Source organism: Gorilla gorilla, chromosome Y (assembly GCF_029281585.2).
Source record: "Gorilla gorilla gorilla isolate KB3781 chromosome Y, NHGRI_mGorGor1-v2.1_pri, whole genome shotgun sequence".
Classification (NCBI taxonomy): domain Eukaryota; kingdom Metazoa; phylum Chordata; class Mammalia; order Primates; family Hominidae; genus Gorilla; species Gorilla gorilla.
In genome coordinates, this window is record NC_073248.2 from 45,602,501 (window position 1) to 45,610,270 (window position 7,770).

Below are 7,770 nucleotides of genomic sequence, written 5' to 3' on the forward strand. Positions count from 1 at the left end.
CCATTAATGAATAGGTAAATAAAATGTAGTGAATATTATTTGGCTATGAATAAATGAAGTACTGATGCATGATACAATACGCATCAATCTTGAAAATACTGTTCTGAGTGAAGGAAGCCAGCTACACAAGACCAGGCATTGTATGACTCAAATGATGTGAAATTTCCAGAATAAGCAGAATGTCAGGCTGTGGTTGCCTAGGGTTGGGGGTGTAGGCAAAATGGGTAGTGACTGCTAGTGGGTATAAGGTTTCTTTTGGGGTGACAAAAATGCTATAAAATTGATTGTGGTATTGGTTGCATATCTATGTGAATACACTAAAAAACTTTGAATTGCGTAGTTAAAGAGGGTGAATTGTCTGGTATGTGAGTTTTATATCAATAGAGCTGCTGTTTTTAAAAAGAGATGATTAAAATTAATATTTTTCTCCTCTGGATGATATTCTCTTTCTTTCTCTTTTATTTGTATAAATTTATGGGCATGGAGTGAAATGATAGGCAGTGAACACTTGGCGTGTATCCATTCTCTAACACAGAAGTAGAGCAGTTATCAAAGGCGTGAATCTGAGGCTGAAATTCCAGGATTGTAGTTGCAATCTGGAGAATGTTTTCTGGGCACAGGTCCACCCTTGGCATTGAAAGAAATGCATCATCTGAAAAGAGATCTGTTTCCTCTGCATCAATCGAGATCTGGCTGACTCCCAGGAAGAGAGAAGCTGGCAGGCTGGAAGCTGACACTGTCCTTGCAGTGAGCACCTTCTCCGTGGTCTGAGGGAAGGCCAGGCTCTTGGTCCTCATGCTTCATTTCCCTCTTACCCTACTTAGAAAGTCTCCATTTCTCACTCCTGTAATCCCAGCACTTTGGGAGGCCGAGGCAGGTGGATCACAAGGTCAGGAGATTGAGACCATCCTGGCCAACACAGTGAAACCCCGTCTCTACTAAAAATACAAAAATTAGCCGGGCGTGGCAGTGTGCTGCCTGTAGTCCCAGATGCTGGGGAGGCTGAGACACGAGAATGGCATGAACCCAGGAGGCGGAGCTTGCAGTGAGCCGAGATCGCGCCACTGCACCCCAGCCTGGGCGGCAGAGCGAGACTCTGTCTCAAAAAAAAAAAAAAAAAAAAAAGAAAGTCTCCATTCGTCCTCTCATGTGATAGGACAATATTTATTTGCTATTTTTTGATGTATCAAAAGCTGTACACAATTAATGTACAGAACTCAATGAGTTTGGGATAAGATGGTCTAACTGCCTCTGAACTCCCCTGAAGGATTCTGAGAAGCTGGCTAAGGCAGTGAGCATGGTGAGAGAGAAGCCTTCTGACCAGACCCGGGGGGCTGCTAACCTCAGGAGAAAGGGTGGCCATTCAGACCCTCTGAGTGGGAGGGGCTCCCAGGACCTGCAGGCCTAGTGTAGCTTCTGCAACAAGCTGCCCTGCCTCATGGAGGATCGGTTCTCAAACTCTTATTTGCATAGTATTCAGCTTGGACAAAGGCCAGGCAATGGGGAGATTTTATTTTAAATTCAGATCCCCAGGCTTATTGTCTCTAGGACCTGATTCAATCAGCTCAGGTATCTGCATATTGATAAGTTACCCAAAGGTCTCTGGGGCAGCATTGCTACATATACAATGACAGTGGAATGACAAGATCTACCAAAGGCTTTGGGATCGGGGTCAGAAAACCTCACTCTCGGTCCGGGGTTATGTGCCTGCTGGTGGTGTGAGCAGGAGTCAGCACCTTCTGACCACTCCCAGCCCTGCCCTTGGAAACCCAACCCATCTCACAGCTTGAGATGCTGTCTGTATACTGATAAACCCCAAACGTATAGCTCCAGCCTCAGCCATTCCCTCAAATCCCAGTGATTTACCACAGGGCATGTCTGACATCTCTGCCCACACATCACAAAGGCCTCTTCAGGTTAACATGTTGAAAAGTAAATACCTGCATGCTTATCTGCCATCAAGCTGCCCCATCAGATCTAACTGACATCTGTGCTGAAAGTTCCATCCTTCCAGGCTCTTAGGCAAGAAGACCTGGAGTCTTCTTCAGGCCTCTGTCATTCTTCCACCCTCACACTTGATCCAGCAGCCAACCCTACTTGGCTCTACCTGAGACACACATCTGGAATCCAATCACTTCCCAACACCCCCTCTCACAACCACCCTGACCAAGGCACCATTGTCTCTTCCTGGACCCATGAACTTGACTCCTAACAGAGCCCCCTGCTCCCTCACCATGTACCTGCTGCTTGCTCTCAACTCAACACCTACAGCTGTCATTTAAGCCAAGTCCTTGGCTCTGAACCTCCAGAGGCTCTCATCTCTGTTGGTGGAAAAGATGCAAGCTGTGCACAATCCTCCAGGACCCTATATTCTCTGCTGCTCACACGCACAGAACTCAGCTCTCTGGTCTCCTCTCCCCTGCCCTCCCCAGGCCGTACACACTAACCTCTTTGCAGAATGCTCCAGGCAAGCTCTGCTGTGGCTGTTCCCTGCATCTGAGCATCTGTGCCTTCCCCCGACCTCCTTCCCCCATCTCCCTTAGGCCTCCACTCAGTTGCCCACTGCCTTCCCTGACCACTGGTCTGGAAGAAGACCCTGCTTTACTTTCTCAGCAGAACTTCCTGCCTTCTGATGACATTCTCAGTTTGGTGACCTCATCCCTTCCTGTTCATTGCTTTGTTCAAAAGCCAGGCATGCAGTAGGAGGAGTTAAGAGAGCCGCATCTTTGAGTGAGGAGGATGGATGTGTGAGTGAGACCCCAGGGCCATAGGAACAAGGACCATAGGACCCTCTTGTCCAGGTTCTGGTATAGGTCCCCTATCCTGGCAAGACACCTTGGAAAGCTGGATGGGGCAAGGAGAGGACACCCTCAGCCCAGGCAAGAGTTGGCCCAAAGAGCTTTCTGGAAGCCTGTAGCTGTGTCCCAGCACTCACAATGCCAGCGTGAGAAAGGGCCAGGGTTCCAGCAAGCCAGTCAGTCACAATGGAAGGGACAATGCATGGAGCTTGGGCCACCTTTCCTAGAACCCAGCATCCCCCTGCCCACTCAGGTCTCCAAGGAGGACCAAGGCATGACCCTCTGACCCTGTGGTCCACAGGATGGCAGGGTGGGGGTGTCCAATGAGAGTGAGGGGTGGCCAAAGTTGTGCAGCAATGCTCCACCTCGGGGAAGCCAGGGCAGGATTCCAGGAAGGGGCTCTATGCAGAAGGCAGCCCTGGCCCATTACATTCACCGCTTCAGCACCCTGGCCTTGGACAGCTCCCGGGATGAACCGGAGTCCCTGTCTTCCTGGGAGGAGGTGAAGGAGGGTCCTAGGATGGGAATCTGCTTCTGTCCTGCCCAGAGGCCAGGAGCTGGCTCTCGGAAAATCTTGGCTGAGTCCTCCCCTTCTACCTTCTTAAAAAATACTACTATTTTCGCTGCTTATGGGTTAACTTGTTGTTTCATTTGAAGCCCCAATTTCCATGCTAAAGTGAAGCATCATAAGTAGCAGTAGAATCAGCTCATCCTGCATTTGTTTTTCCCCAGCGAGGAGCAATCAATTACCTGAGAGGTGTCCATGGCTGTGGCTAAACGGTGACCCAACAAGGTGCAATTGGCGAAGTGTCACTTTTATTCATGGCCTCAAATCCAAAAACGGGCTCCTCTGCATTTTAATTATTGGAAAGCACTTACCACCCTTGCTTTAATGAATTATATAAAATTTAAACACATGCAATTATATATTTTATAAATAAAAAGCTGTGGGATTGCCTTGAGGATGCTGTGGCCACCAGCAGAGCTGTATTTACTTTTGTTGCCCCACCCTCTGTCCCTGCCAGGGTCTCCTGGCCTCCTTCCTTGACCTGCCTGCATCCCTCATTTCATATGGCCTGGCTCTTCCTCTGTCTCCTTTGAGCTGTGAATATTTAATCATGAGGTGGAGACTCACCCTTTCCTCTGCCTTATCCCGGAGGAGAGTAGGGTGCTCTGGTTTGGGAGGGAACCCAGGAGCATGCCTCACTCTCTGCTGGACACCTTTCTCTGCAAGGCTGAGGTGCTCCTGCTAAGGGCCAACCCTAAAGCCCCTCCAGCACTCTGTTCCTCCACACACATCACTTGGAGACTGGCTTTGTCCTCTGGGTCCACAGAGCACCCAGCCACGCCATTCTGTTGGGCATTTGTCACCTGGGAGTTGAAAGAGGCTGTGAACAGCTCCTTTCACCCTCCTCTCTCCTAGAACCCAAGGGCACCACACAGATCCTTACAGGGGCTCCTGGGTGTCACGCACACATTTTTAGATGAACAAATCTGATTCTGTGAATGATGGTTTTGTTTGCTAAGAACCAAGACCTGAGGAGGTGTGTTTATCACAATGCATAGGCTCATCACCTTTTTGTCTACAGAAAGCCTTGTAAATCCATCACCAAACATGAGACCTCTGCTGAAGCCCAGGGCCAAGTTTCTCTTGGACAGGTGTTCAGCAAGGAGGAAACAAAGCCAGGCCCCAGTGTAGGGTCTAGGCTGGGAGTGGAAGAGTCCCCAGTGGCAGGTGGCGTGGGCAGCGTGGGAATGGTGTGCATGGTGGAAAAATTGCAGGGGGCCTGAGATTAGCTTGGCCACACTCTCTAGGCAGCCCAGTGCAGATTTCCAGTCCCGTCTCAGACCCGACATCCACTGTTTCTGCAGATACAATTTTGCAAGCGGTCATGGGAGGCACAGAGGGGTCTGGGCCCCAAGAAAACCAGCATTGCTTCATTTCTTCTCTGGAATCATGGCTCTGCAGGCAGAAGGTTGGGGACAGAGTGACTCAGGACCACGAGGGCCCTTCTGTGGCTTTCTCTATGCAGAAACTCTACAGGGCTTTATTTCCCCATTTTTTATAAGCCTTTCCAAAGTCACATTCCACAGCCCCCGAGCCATGCCCTGATTCACCCGCTAACCCACTGCTTTCCCGGGCCATGGAGGAAGAGAAGTCCCTCAGGTCCTACCTCACGCTCTGCGCTTGCTGAGCAGAGATGCCCTGCAGCCTCAGGTCCTGGAACATGGCTTGTTCTGCTTATACAGGGAAACCCTGGTATTGCATGCCTGCTAATGTGAGTGAAAGTAATTTCTTCAAAATCACGTTAAATAGAAGGTGAAACAATGTTTAAGTCAGAGAGTGGTTAATTGTCTCTCTCTAATGAGCAACTGGCCTCCAGGGCTCAGCCACTCTGGGAACTCATTACCCACCATGCTCTGGCAGCGGTGCCAAGCACAGGGGTGAGCCGATGAGGAGAAGGTTGTCCTGGCCAACAGTCCAGCGTGGGAGGGACCCTGCTTCCTGCTCCTCCTGGGAAGGTTTCCGGGAGGGGCCAGCTGCTTCCCATTCCTGGGTGCAGATGCTGTGCTGGGGGCACAGGCTGGGGCAGGAGGTGCAGGGAGCAGATGGCGCGGGTGTGAATTGGGATGAATGACCAACTCTCCAGCAGACCTTTGGTGGCTGCCCTGTTGAGAAAAGCTGTCCCAGTGGCTGCAGCCTGGTGCCCAACACTGTCTGGTGCTGGTGTCCCTCCCGGTCCCAAAAGCTGGTATTGGCAGGGTGTTTATCAGGTACCAGGCATGGGGCTAACACACAGCCCACAGAAAAAGCTAAAGACAGAAGGAGGTTCCCGTGGCTGTTTGAATGCTCAGCCGTTCCCCTGTCACCCAATTTATGAAATGCAAAATCAGCACCACGCTGGCCTCGGTGTGCTGTGCAGACAGCGTGTGCTGCAGTCATCCCACCCTAGACCATTAGGTTTCCATTTTTCCTTGTATACTATTATTGCTTATCATTTATTAATATGAACCCAAGTGGAATAAAATGATATTACAGCAAGATCTCCATTTCTTTGTATATTCCAACTAGGTATATGGTCAGTAAACAACGTCTCTCTCATTAAGCATTACTGCACTTAGGAGCTACTACCAGTGAGGCACACAGACCCCGCTCCCCGGACACTGGATTTCATGGTTTCTCATTTACAGATGGCCTCTGATGTGGCCTGGAACACCCAGGCCACAGGTCTGTTGAGGGGTTAACAGAAGTGTAGCTCTTGGGACCTCTGTAGGCTTCCTAGTGGGGAGGAGGGTGATTTTCAAAGCTCCTCTGAGCAGAGGGAGGTGGGGGATGGAGACATGGGGTCACCTTGTTTGCACAGACTGCTCCCCGAGGGAGCCCAGCCCTGTTCCCGATCTAGGCACCTGCCTCAGCTATCTGGAAAGTGTAATGCTTTGTAATGTTGGATGTTGAGTGATCGATAGGGTGATGAGAAATGAGCAAGGGCATGGTGAGAAAAATGCCAGGAGCGGCAGCTGCTCCAGGCTGCGTGGCCCACACAGCGAGCACCACTGGGGGCCTGCTCACGGCTGGTGAGGGGCTGACAGGGATCCCCAGGGACACGCAGTGGGAGGCTGACTTTGGCCAAAGTGTTTGACTTTGGAAGTCGTAACAGACAGGAATGTTCTGCCTCCTGCTCTTGGCAGAAATGGGGATCTATTGACGGGTTTGCTTACTGGACCCTGTGTGCCTATCTGTGACCCCACGTGCCACCCACTCATTTGCTGTTCCCTGGCGGCCCTCATTCACTACACTCCATCCAGCCTGTTTCTTTAGTGCTGCCCAAGGCCCTATTGGGTAAGGTGGAAGCAAATGATGTCCCCACCATGAGGATGGGACATGGAGTCCCAGCCACTCAGGAAGCTCACCTGCTGATCCTTCTGGAGGAGTTGCTCCCATTTACAAAGTTCTTCATGTAAAATGTAGGCTCAAATACCCACAGGACCCCAAAATAGCCACTCCCCAGATTGAGTGGCAAGACTCCCAAGTTTCCTCTCTTGGGGGAAGAGGCCCAGAGACAACTGGAGTTGACCATCCTTGAGGCTGTGACGTGGCCTCGCTCACTGCAAAGAACCAGAAGGAGAGGCAGTCTGCTGCGCTTCCTCCTGCACCAGAGCACAGGTGCTTGGTTTGTCTTACTTATGTACCTGTCTGAGTGGGGTCTGAGGACGCTCAGTTTCTCTGCCCTGTTCCCTCCCTCAGGCCTGGGGAGCAGGCAGCAAGGAAGATGGGACCAGCTGGGTGGCAAACAGCCCATACCTTAGGCTCCTCCCTGGGGCCCAGGGTGGCGTCCTAGGATGCTCCAGGCCTTGGACTCTGGGATCCTTCCTTCTGATGCCCACGTCACAGAGAGGTGGCCCAGCAGCCCGAGGCCAGCAGAAGCTGACACTGCCCAGCCCAAGAGGACCTCTTCACCCCAGGCACTGCAGGTCAGAGCCAGCTACACCCAAAGATGGGCCCTAGAAAGCCCTCCTGTGACTCTTCTCCAAGACTTGCAATGCTCTGCTGATGAGCACTGAAAAGTGAGTGCAAATTCTGAATACCTGCATGCATTCTAAAACCTGTATGGACCAGGTTCTCTGCATTCTTATGACAGTATGACCGAGACAAAACCATCTGTATGCTTCTCTGATTAAATATCCAGCTGGTGTCTGAGAAGAGGAGAGCCCAGCAGATTTTGATGCCTGCTGCTCATTAGCTGTTAAACTAAGATATTGTTTTTATTAGACCTTATCTGAAGAACCAGCCAAGCACGGGTTTTAATGGGAAGAAAAGAGTGAATGAGGCAACTATAGGACTGTGCATATGAAAATGTAGGAGTGTCTGATGAAAGGCATGGAAATCTCATGCCCAAAGGATCAACAGTGGCAGGTCACCAGGAAACCGCACGGTTCTGTGCATATGCCTAATTATTTCCCCCTCACCTTA